Source organism: Ornithorhynchus anatinus, chromosome 17 (genome assembly GCF_004115215.2).
Source record: "Ornithorhynchus anatinus isolate Pmale09 chromosome 17, mOrnAna1.pri.v4, whole genome shotgun sequence".
NCBI classification, from domain to species: Eukaryota; Metazoa; Chordata; class Mammalia; order Monotremata; family Ornithorhynchidae; genus Ornithorhynchus; species Ornithorhynchus anatinus.
This window is the reverse complement of record NC_041744.1, coordinates 15,342,936-15,355,547: the sequence shown is the minus strand read 5'-3', so window position 1 is coordinate 15,355,547 and position 12,612 is coordinate 15,342,936. Positions and strand designations below refer to the sequence as shown.

The following is a 12,612-nucleotide window of genomic DNA, read 5'->3' as shown; positions in this document are numbered from 1 at the left end:
GTTCTCCCCTCTGTCACTTTCGAGAAGCAGCGTGGCTCACTGGAAAGAGCACGGGCTTTGGAGTCAGAGGTCATGGGTTCGAACCCTGGCTCTGCCACTTGCCAGCTGTGTGACTTTGGGCAAGTCACTTAACTTCTCGGTGCCTCAGTTCCCTCATCTGTAAAATAGGGATTAAGACTGTGAGCCCCACGTGGGACAACCTGATTCTCCTGTGTCTACCCCAGTGCTTAGAACAGTGCTTGGCACATAGTAAGCGCTTAACAAATACCAACATTATTATTATTATTATTACTTTTCTACTCTGTGATGTTGAGCAAGTCTTCGCTTCTCTCTGTGCCTCAGTTCCCTCATCTGTAAAAAATGGGTATTAAGACTGTGAGCCCCATGTGGGACATGGACTGTGTCCAATCTGATTACCTTATATCTACCCCAGCACTTAGAATAGTGCCTGGCACATAGTAAGCGCTTAACCAATGCCATAAAAAAAAATAGTGGAAAGCAGCTGCTTATAAAGAGTGTACCAGATCTAGAGAAGCAGCACAACCTAGAGGAAAGATTACAAGACTGGAAGTCGAAAGACCTGAGTTTGAATCCCGGCTTTGCTATCCGCCTTCTGGGTCACCTTGGGCAGGTTGCTTGACTGCTCTGTGCCTCAGTTTCTTCATCTATAAATGGATGAAATACCAGTTCTTTCCCCTTAGATGATGACAGGGACTGTTTCTGACCTGGTGATCTGTATCTCCTCCAACGCTAACAAATATCACTGCTATGATTATTATTCGGCGAGTGGGGAGTGGAATGGGGACCAAGGGACCAGACCGAGAGTTATGTCAAGGATCAGGAGCAGAAGGGATTATGGGTAAAAAGCCAGTGCAGAACTAGAGGAAGCAGGAGCAGGGCAAGGACTGGCTCCTTTGAATTTCATTTTTTGGGCGCTAAATAGTCCCATGTTCCGCTGGAGTCTCAATGCAGAGAATCCAGAGTGTGCTTAAGCGATATGGAATGTGTGAGCAGCCAGGGCTTTCAGAATCAATCAACCATATTTATCAAGTGCTTACTGTGTGCAGAGCACTGTGCGAAGCACTTGGGAAAGTCCACTACAGCAAGAGTGGGGAGATACATTCCCTGTGTTCTCGAGCTTACGGTGCAGAGGGGGAGATGGACATTAACAGAAATAATTTATGGTTATGTATATAAGTATATGGACAATGCAGAAGGGAGAGGGAGTCGGGGAAAAGAGGACTTAATCGGAGAAGGTCTCGTGGAGGAGATATGACCTTATGGAATTCTTCAGAGGCCCAAATTAAAGGCTCTGCTAAAGACATACTTAAAGCATTCCAAATATAAACCTTTAACCAGTGTGTACTTAAGATTAGACACTGAAATGTGAAGTCTGGAACCGTTTTTCCTCTCTTGTAGCTGTCTCTGCCCTTCGTTCTGTCTTAGAGCATTTGTTCGATTCACTTCGCCTTTTATTTCCCCACATCCAGGAAGTCCGAAGCATGTATTGAATTCCCAGGGAGGAGTGGGAGGGGTTTGTTTTTTTTTACTTTTGTTTTCTTCTAATGCACCTCTATTGCATTTGCACAATCCTCTGTCCTAGGGGCTGGAAATCTTTGGCAGAAATGTTGCAAGCACAGGCGCTAATCCTCAAAGAGTTCAGAATGTGGAGGGAGAAAAATCCAGAGAAATGTACCCAGTCACATTTTGACCAAATAAAATCAACTGGAATCAACTAATGAGATACAGGTGCTAGAACAAGGAATGCCGAGTGAGAAACAGGCCTTCTGGAAATATTTTCTTAATGGTCTCTACGTTAATTTTCAGAATTTTGCAAAGGGGCATGGTTATAGCTAATCACGCTCTTGTAACAGGGGAGTAAGTCCCTCCTTCCGGAGAAGGGCGGTAGGAGTTGTTAAAAATAGTAATTGTGGTATTTGTTGAGCGCTTACTATATGCCAAGCACTGTACTAAGCGCTGGGGTAGACGCAAGGTAATGGGGTTGGGGACAGTCCCCGTCCCCCGGGGCTCACCGTCTTTATCCCCATTTTCCAGAAGAGGGAACTGAGGACAGAAACTTTAATGGGAGACAACGGGCTGGAGGTGGAGATGTTCCTCCCACATCAGACATATTCCCTGCCCACAACTGAAGGAGTCCAATCCGCCTCCACCTTCTCCGCACCCCAGCACTGAGAGAGACTCTTTTCCATCCTTCTTGAGGGAGCTGTCTCCCCCTAGGGTTTTCCACCCCTCCTCGGGATGCCCTCTGACCCCCCTTCTCCCTGGAATCCCCGCACCCCCAGCTCCCACCCCGAGCCTGCCAATGGCTTGTCCTCTCCCAAGTGCTTAGTACAGTGCTTTGCTCACAGTAAGCATTCGATAAATACAACTGAATGAATGGATCGAATGAAACAGTCAGAGGAAAAAAAGGGGGAGGAAGGAACGAGCCAGGTACCCTCCCGCACCTCGGTCTCTGAGTGGCTGAGGCAGATGGCAAAACTGCCCAGCCTCTGTTCAACCCAGTAATAATAATAATAATGACTGTGGTATTTGTTAAGCACTTACTGTGCGCCAGGCACTGTACTGAGCCCTGGGGTAGACACAAGCTAATAAGGTTGGACAGAGTTCATGTCCCACATGGGGCTCAAACTCTTAATCCCCATTTTACAAATAAAATAACTGAGGCACAGAGAATAATAATTATTATTATTATGGTATTTGTTAAGCACTTATTATGTGCCAGGAACTGAACTAAGTGCTGGGCTGGATACGAGCATTTTGGGTTAGACACAGTCCCCATCCCACATGGGGCTCACAGTCTCAATCCCTATTTTACAGATGAGGCAACTGAGGCCCAGAGAAGTGAAGTGACTTGCTCAAGGTCACCCATCAGTCAAGTGGCAGATTTGGGATTAGAACCCATGATCTTCCGACTCCCAGACCCATGCTCTATCCACTAAGCCACGCTTAAGTGAAGTGACTGGCCCAAGGTCACGCAGCATACAAGTGGCGGAGCCGGGATTAGAACCCAGGACCTTATGACTCCTAGACCCGTGCTTAATCCAGTAGGCCACCCTCCACAGGTCCCCCCCCACCCCCCGACAGCACTGAGACCCCCGTTGGGAGCGAGGAGCCTTGCCCAGGACCTTGCCAAGTTTCTCACTGCCACGCCCCCGGTCTTGGCGTGCCCCTCAAGCATCAGTGTGATAGCTGATGCAGCCATGGCAAAACAAGAAGCGAGAAGCAGCATGGTCTAGTGGTTAGAGTGCAGGCCTGAGAGTCAGAAGGATTGGAACCCAAGTCTCCTGACTTCCAATCTTGTGCTCTTTCTACTAGGCCATGATTTTGTCTCCCAGAATTGTCTTCTGAATGCGTATTCTGCCATTTCCCCACCCAATATTTAAATATAATTGTACTTTGTTATTTTCTTTCATTTTTTTCCTCTCATATCTTGTTGCAATTTTATTATTTGGGATCATGGAATAGTAGAGTGCTTTATTTAACCGTTTTCTACGTAGAGTCTATCATTCATGTGATCTCAGATTTGAAATGAAATTATAAATCTAATCATTATGCTTCTTTATCTTCACAGAAGGACTGAATCGTACTCTCATCCTTAGGGAGGGTGTTAAGGTCCGCTCTGTCTCCCCCTTGCTTTTCCGAACTTTGGTCCCTAGAATTACCCCAAACACTTTTACGAATGAACCGAAGAGGATAACCCAGAGAGACCAAATACCTGAAGAAAACCTTCTTCTTTGCTCTTCAAAATTTTCATAGAATTGGTGAAAGGTAAACCCCTACCTACTAGGGTCGCCATGGGGACAAAAGTCGGGGCTGCTGCTAGTTTGTCAGAAACCACAGAAAAATCCTTCAGGGCTTTTAGGAGAGAAATGGAACTAGTCACTCAGGGATTAAGCTCAGGGGATCTAGCCCGACCAGATGAGCCCCAGCCACCCCAGCTCAGCAATCGCTATGGTTGCTAGTGTTGCTCGATGGAGAATGTTAAATCACCTGCTCCAAGACTGGATTCTGAGCCACCAGTAAACTGCCTTTCGCGTAACCTTCTCCCCCCTCCCTGACTGCTCTGTTCTTATTCAGGGCTGACTTGAGGATGTGCGAACACTTCCCTCTTCTTGACACTGACACTACAACTACAAGCAACTGACCATGCTCCTATAGCACACTTCCCCCCAGGCCCTTCAAAGCCCTACTGAAAGGTCACCTCCTCCAGGAGGCCTCTCCAGCCTAAGTCCCCCTTTTCCTCTGCTCCTCCTCCCCCTCGCATCGCCCCGACTCCCTCCCTCTGCTCTACCCCCATCCCGTCCCACTGCACTTATGTATATATGTACATATTTATTATTTTATTTATTATATTAATGATGTATACATGTCTATAATCCTATTTATTTATATTGATGCTGTTGATGCCTGTTTACTTGTTTTGATGTCTGTCTCCTCCCTTCTGGACGGTGCACCCGGTGTTGGGTAGGAATAGTCTCTATTTGTTGCTGAATTGTTTTCTTCAAGCACTTAGTACAGTGCTCTGCATGCAGTAAGCACTCAGTAAATATGATTGAATGAATGAATGAACGAATGAAAGAACATGGACCTGGGAGTCAGAAGGTCCTGAGTTCTAATTCTGACTCCACCACTTGTCTGCCATGTGTTCTTGGGCAAGTCGCTTCGCTTCTCCGGGCCTCAGTTACCTCATCTGGAAAATGGGGATTGACACTTGGAGCCCCCTGTGTGACAGGGACTTTGTCCAACCTGATTACCTTGTATCTATTCCAGCCCTTAGAAAAGTACATAGAACAGGAATATAGTAAGTGCTTGACAAATACCATCATCATTATTATTATTATCATTATTCATGGAATGAACAGGGCAGAAACCAGATTAAACAGGGCTAAGAAAGGAATTGGAGAAGAAGAAATGCCTTGGGTGCAGAAATAATAAAGTATTAATACTATTATCATCATTAATCATATTTATTGAGTGCTTAATGTGTGCAAAGCACTACACTAAGGGCTTGGGAGAATCAAATATAACATCAGACATATTCCCTGCCCACAACTAGTTCACAGTCACAGACATTAATATAAGTGAATAAATAGATAAATAAAAACAAATAAATAAATTACAGATATATACATATGTGCTGTGGGTAAGGGAGGGAGGATGAATGAAGCATACCAATATGCCACATTTATTATTATTATTATACAATTTTTAATCACTTATTTTGTGCCAAACACTGTACCAAGCACTGAGGTAAATGCAAGATTAAAAAACCCCTCTACCACAAGGGCCTCCAATTATTATTATTATAATTATGTTGTTGTTGCTATTATTATTATAAGATTTTTAAAGCACTTACTTTGAGTCAAATACTGCAGCAAACACTGAGGAAATACAAGGTAAAAAAACCCTCTCCCACAAGGGCCTCCAAATATTGTTATTATTAATATTATTATTATCAATAATAATACTTGCAGTATTTGTTAAGGGTTTAGGGGCTTCCCTGACTAAGCTCTCATTTCCTCTTCTCCTGCTCCCTTAACATCACCCTTGCGATTGGATTTGCTTCTTTTATTCCTCTCTCCCCCCCACAACACTAGTATATATATCCATCATTTATTTATATTAATGTCTGTCAACCACTCTAGAGAGTAAGCTCACTGTGGGTGGGAAACAAATCTACCAATTCTTTTATATTGTACTCTCCCAAGTGCTCGGTACAGTGCTCTGCACATAGTCAGCATTCAATAAAGGTGATTGATTGCTTACCATGTGCCACGCACTGTACTAAACATTGGGGATAGATATAAGACAATGAAGTTGAACACAGTCCCTGTTTCTCATGGGCCTCTCAATCTAAGAGGAAGGGAGATTCATTCATTTATTCATTCAATCATATTTATTGAGCGCTTACTGTAGGCAAAACACTGTACTAAGCATATGGGAGAGTACACTACAACATTAAGCAAATGCACTCAGAGATCAGATATTTAGGCCCCATTTTACCGTGGAGAAAACTGAAGCCCAGAGAAGTTAAGTGACCTGCCCTAGGTGATGCCCAAGGTGATGCAGCAGGCTAGAGTCAGAATTAGGACCCAAGTAATAATAATTAATAATAGTGTGGTCTTTGTTAAGTGCTTACTCTGTGCCAGGCACCGATCTAAGTGCTGGGGTAGATATAAGGTAATTGGTTGGACACAGCCCTGACCCACATGGGGCTCACAGTCTTAATTCCCATTTTACAGATGAAAGAACGGAGGCACAGAAAAGTGAAGCGACTTGCCCAGAGTCACACAGCAGACCGATGGCGGAGCCAGGATTAGAACCCATGACCTCCTGATTCCCAGGCCCGGGCTCATGGTTTAGTGGAAAGAGCACAGGCTTGAGAGTCAGAGGACGTGGGTTCTAGTCTCAGCTCTGTCACTTGTCTGCTGTGTGACCTCGGGCAAGCCGCTTAACTTCTCTGTGCCTCAGTTAACTCATCTGTAAAATGGGGATTAAGATGTGAGCCCACGTGGGGCAACCTCATTACCTTGTATCTAACCCAGCGCTTAGAACAGTGCTTGGCGCATAGTAAGCGCTTAACAAATACCATCACCCTTATTGTAATTACCCACTTTTTAAACCATGGAGTTTGCTCTTGGCTACAAGAATGACAAAAGAAAAAGCAGCCACTCAAAAACTCCAAAGGCCCTCTGGTTCCCAGGCCTGTGCTCTCTCCGGAAGATTTGGATTGCTCCTAAATCCAAACTGAATCCGAGGGAACGAGCAGAGAGGAAATGGGAAAAGAGTAGTCATTCATTCATTCATTCATTCATTCATTCAATAGTATTTATTCAGCACTTACTATGTGCAGAGCACTGTACTAAGCGCTTGGAATGTACAATTCAGCAACAGATAGAGACAATCCCTGCCCAATGACAGGCTCACAGTCTTATCGGGGGAGACAGATGGGCAAAAACAAGACAACATAATCACGATCAGTAGAATCAAGGGGATGGACAACAACAACATTAACATTAACAAAATAAATAGGGTAATAAAAATATATGCACAGCTGAGGGGAGGTGAAGGGGGAAAGGGGGAGGAGCAGAGGACGGAGGGGGAGCAGAGAGGGAGCACAGGGAGCAGAGGGAAAAGGGGAAGCTCAGTCTGGGAAGGCCTCTTGGAGGAGGTGAGCTCTCAATAGGGCTTTGAAGAGGGGAATTGAGTTAGTTGAGTATAAACAGCCATGGTTCCGACCGACATCAAATGAGCAAATTGGAAAATTCAGCTATTAAAAATGACCCCCCCCCATTTGGGGGGAGCTTAAGATGGTCGGGTCTTCAGGTTGAAGGGTGCACAGCGGCTGGGCCTCGGCAGGAGGGGGGTGGGCCAATCTGCCAACCCCACCCCCTTCCCATAGCAGGCTCCGCCCCACCCCACCCCTCCACCCCAGGACCCCAAAACTGCAGCCACCCAGGGACCGGCTCCTGCTGGGGGAGGGGTTTGAGTGCCATGGAGCCAGGCGGGAGAGGAAGGTTCTGGAAACTTCTGACTTCACAATGACTAACCTCCTTCCACAGAGCTGGGGAAAGGCCCAGGGAGGTCGGCCATCTTTAACTTTCTCTCCCTGCGAGCTCCCCGTTGGCAGCTTGGCCCAGCTCAGGTAAGCCATTTTAGTCATCTCTTTTCACCCTCATTCATCTTCAGCTTTTATTCATATTCACTTCTCCTCTCCCCTCGCCCACTTGGTTCTTTGCTGTGTCTGTTGAATGCTTACTCTCTATTGAGTGTAGTAGTCCTACCTCGACTCCGAAGTGCTGCCAGTCTGTCGGAGGTGACCGGTGCTGTGCCCAGCGCTTAGAACGGTGCTTGGCACGTAGTAAGCGCTTACCAAATCCCATAATTATTAATTATTATTATTACTCAATGACAAGTGTGGGGAAGAGCATTGCTTCCAGACCGAAAGCTCGTTGTAGGCAGGGAATGTTTCTGTTTATTGTTATTTTGTACTCTCCCAAGCGCTTAGTACAGTGCCCAGCACATAGTAAGCCCTCAATAAATGTAACTGACTGATTGCTTATTATGTGCCAAGCAGTGTACTAAACACTGGGGATAGATATAAGACAACCAAGTTGAGCACATTGCCTGGCCCTTATGGGGCTGACAATCTAAGAGGAGGGGAGATTCATTCATTCATTCATTCGGTCGTATTTATTGAGCGCTCAGTAGATTCGATTGAACGAACTGAATGAACGAACTGAAATTAAACATATGTTCCTAAGAGCTCAGGGGACGAGGACTCAAATGACACAGGTAGAGGGTGGAGAAGATGATAGAAAGGTGAGGGAAGGGCAGTCAGGGAAGGCTTCTTGGAGAAGATGTGATTTTAATAGGGCTCTGAAGGTGGGGAGAGTGGCGGTCTGTTGGAAATAATAATTGTGCTATTTGTTAAGCGCTTAACCGTGTGCCAGGCACTGTGCTAAGCGCTGGGGTGGATCCAAGCAAATCGGGTTGGACACGGTCCCCGTCCCACATGGAGCTCGCAGTCTCTAACCCCCATTTTCCAAATGAGGGAACTGAGGCCCAGAGAAGTGAAGTGACTTGTCTAAGGTCACACAGCAGACAAGTGGTAGAGCAGGGATTAGAACCCAGGACCTTCTGACTCCAAGGCTCTATCCACTGTATCATGCTGCTTCTCGAGGGGAAGGGAGAGCTAGAACAGAGGGAGGTTGTGGGTAAAGGATTGGTGGGGAGAGAGAAGAGAGCAAAGTATAGTGAATAGGTGTAGCGAGAAACAGCATGGCATAATGGATACAACCCAGAAGGTCATGGATTTTAATCCCGGCTCTGCCCCTTGTCTGCTGCGTGACCTTGGGCAAATCACTTTCTTCTCTGGGCCTCAGTTCCCTCATTTGTGACATGGAAATCGAAACTGTGAGTCCCACAAGGGACAGGGACTGTGTCCAACTCCATTTGCTTGTATCCCCCCCAGCGCTTAGTACAGTGCCGGGCACATAGTAGGCACTGAACAAATAATATAATTATTATTGTGAGGTTGGCATTAGAAGAGCAAAGTGTGCAGGCTGGGTGGTACTGGGAAGGAGCAAAGCTAAGGAGCCAGGAGAGAGTCGAATTTCCACGTCCCTGTTTTTCTGGACTTTCGTGCTTCCTTTCTATTCTCTATATCTTTTACTGACATAGCTCTTCTACAGCTCCATTCATTCATTCCGTGGTATTTATTGAGCACTTACTATGTGCAGAGCACTGTACTTAGTGCTTGGGAGAGTCCAGTAGAACAATAAACAGACACATTTCCTCCAATACTGCTATCGTTCCTGTGCAGTTCCCATTGCATACCCTTTCCTCTGCAAACTTGGGGATCGAGGAGCAGATTGGGGGGAGATTGGGGGAGAAGGGAAAATGGTGGTGGTATTACTTTTCCGAAGAGGTCGACGAAGGAACTTTATTGTTATCAAAGGAGAGAATGAGTCAGACCCAGAATTCTTCATTGAGAAGCTTGGAAAAGGACAGTGAAATGACCAAAGAGTCCATTGAGTAGTTTGGCAGTGGTAAACTATTGGGGGCCATGAGCCCAGTTTTTCCCAAAGAACAACAATGTCAGAGGCCCAGAAAATATTTTCTTATTAGTATTTGTTAAATTATTACTATGTGTCAAACACTGTTCAAGGAGCTGGATTAGATATAAGCTAATTAGGTTAGACCCAACCCAACCCCTGTCCCGTATGGGGCTCACAGTCTAAGTAGGAGCAAGACTACTTTAATCCCCATTTAATAGTTGAGGAAAGTGAGGCACAAAACAGTTAAGTGACCTGCCTAAGGTCACACAGCAAGCAATGGGAAGAGCTGGGATTAGAACCCAGATCCTCTGACTCTCAGGCCCGTGGTCTTGCTGCCTCTCAGTGCATAGCAATAATAATAATAACGAAAGTATTTGTTAAGTGCTCACTATGTGCCAGGCACTGTACTAAGCGCTGGGGTGGATACGAACAAATCGGGTTGGGCACAGTTCCTGTCCCCCGTGGGGCTCAGTCTTAATCCCCATTTTCCAGATGAGGAAAGGGAAGCACAGAGAATTGAAGTGACTTGCCCAAGGGCACACAGCAGACACGTGGCAGAGCCGGGATTAGAAGAACCCAGGTCCTTCTGACACCCAGGCCCGGGCGCTCTCCGCTAAGCCACCCTGCTTCTCCAGACCGGCCGTTTGGCCGATCACGAACAAAATCTTCTTCGATGTCTTGACCGTAGTTGAAAGCAGCATTTTCACCGTCTCCAATCTCCTGGTGCTCTTTTCAGAGAAAAACATCATCACTGTCTTAGAAGACCAAATTAAAAAGCTTAGAAACCAACACTAAAATGTCAGTTTCGCGAAGGAGTGTTTGCAGAGGAATTCTGCACACCAGGTCTCTGATACGACCCTGCCAGGGGAATTGGCAGCTGTTACGAGGTACTCCTCCTTACACGTATAACCTCAACAACAACTCAGGCGCAAGTGAAAACAGCACCAACAAAGAAATGGAAGGCCAAGGAGAGTACCTGGAGAAACTAAGGGAAAAATTGTTGAGGCCTTTGAAAAAGCAGCATGGCCCGGTGGAAATAATAATAATAATAATAATAATAATAATGGTATTTGATAAGCGCTTACTATGTGCCAAGCACTGTTCTAAGTGCTGGGGGAGATGCAAGGTTATTAGGCTTTCCCAGGAGAGGCTCACAGCCATAATCCTCATTTTCCAGATGAGGTAACTGAGGCCCAGAGAAGTTAAGTGACTTGCCCAAGGACACAGAGCAGACAAGTGGAGAGCCGGGATTTGAAGCCAGGACCTTCAGATTCCCAGGGCCGGGCTCTATCCACTACAACAATAGGATTTATTAAGTGCTCCCTGTGTGCAAAGCACGCTACTAAGTGCCCGGAAGGAGTAGGCGGGTGAGAATTAGACACAGATCCTGTCCCTCAAGAGAATCTGTGAATATAGGTTTGAGGGGAGGGCGAGGAGCAGAAATACGGGGAGCAATGAAACGTTAAAACAAAATAAGGGACAAAGACAAATAAACATCCCAAAATAAAAACAAAAGTCAGTTGGGAGCTGAGGCTAGAGGAGCAGAAATTCTCCTCGTGATTCAAGAATAATAATAATAGTGGTGTTTCTTGCTGTGTGTCCTGGAGTAGATGTAAGATAATCAGATCAGGCGCAGTTCTTGCCCCACACGGGCCTCACAGTTGAGTTAGTTGAGAGGGCAGGTGTTTAATCCCCATTTTACAGATCAGGAAACCGAGGCACGGAGATGAAGTGACTTGCCTAAGGTCACGTGGTGGTCGGGCCAGTTCTAAAACTCAGGTCCCCTGATTCCTAGGCCCATGCTCTTTCCTCTACGCCCCTCTGCCTAGGGAAGCAGCGTGGCATAGGGATAGAACGCGGGCTTGGGAGTCAGAAGGACCTGGGTTCTAAGCCTCATTCTGCCACATGACCGCTCTGTGACCTTGGGCAAGTCACTTCATCTCCAGGCCTCGTTAACTCATCGGTAAAATGGGGATCAAATTATTAATAATAGTAATAATAATGATTGTTAAGCGCTTACTATGTGTCAAGCACTGTTCTATTGCTGGGGTAGATATAAACTAAGCTAGTTTGAGCTCCACGTGGGACAGGGACCGACTCCAACCTGATAATAATGTTGGTATTTGTTAAGCGCTTACTATGTGCATAGCACTGTTCTAAACGCTGGGGTAGATACAGGGTAATTAGGTTGTCCCGCGTGGGGCTCACAGTCTTAATCCCCATTTTACAGATGAGGGAACTGAGGCACAGAGAAGTTAAGTGACTTGCCCACAGTCACACAGCTGACAAGTGGCAGGGTGGGGATTCGAACCCATGACTTCTGACTCCAAAGCCCGTGCTCTTTCCACTGAGCCATGCTGCTTCTCCAATGATCTCGTACCCACCCCAGTACTTAGTGCACTACTCGTCACGTAGTAAGCGCTTAACCAGTATACTAATAATAATATAATAATCAAACGATACCTATTACCAGGTGACCTGGACCCAGTCACTTGACAGCTCAGGTCCTCAGCTTTCCCAGCTGTAAAATGGGGTTAATAATAGGGGACTGTCCTTACCTCACAGGGGTATTGTGAAGGTAAAATGAGATCACTAACATAGAAGCGCTCTGGGAAAAGAAAAGAGCGTAGAGAATACAAGGGAGTAGTCTTATTATTATAACACGAAAGCCTTTGGGAAAATGCATTCCACAGCGCAACCATTTGGGACACAACTGCAATTTCCAGAAACACAATCTGGTGGATTTCTGGGGACTGCCGCCCGAACGTGCTGTTTTGTTACATATTTTAATGTTCTTCGTTTGGACTGTTGAATTTGAATGTGCTCTCATGGTTGTTTATAATTTATTCTTGTTCTGTGTGTCTGGCCTGTGCTGCTCGGATCATGAGCCCCTCATGGGACCACGGGCTAATTATCTTAAATGTATGCCATTGCGTAGTACTATGCTTTGCACAGAGTGAGCACTTAAAAATGCTAATGATCATCATAAAGACGAGCTACTTTCAAGACTTCTTAGGGGGTGCTCCTGGTT

General features: G+C 45.9%; 1 protein-coding gene across 1 annotated transcript in view; it reads left to right on the top strand.

Moving 5' to 3' along the window:
• Positions 1-7,495: 7,495 nt before the first annotated feature.
• Positions 7,496-12,612, top strand: part of KCMF1 (potassium channel modulatory factor 1) — a 96,573-nt gene continuing 91,456 nt past the window's right edge. The window contains exon 1 of the mRNA XM_029082192.2: positions 7,496-7,666. The gene's annotated coding sequence lies outside the window, so the exon portion shown is untranslated. The remainder of the gene's footprint in view (positions 7,667-12,612) is intronic.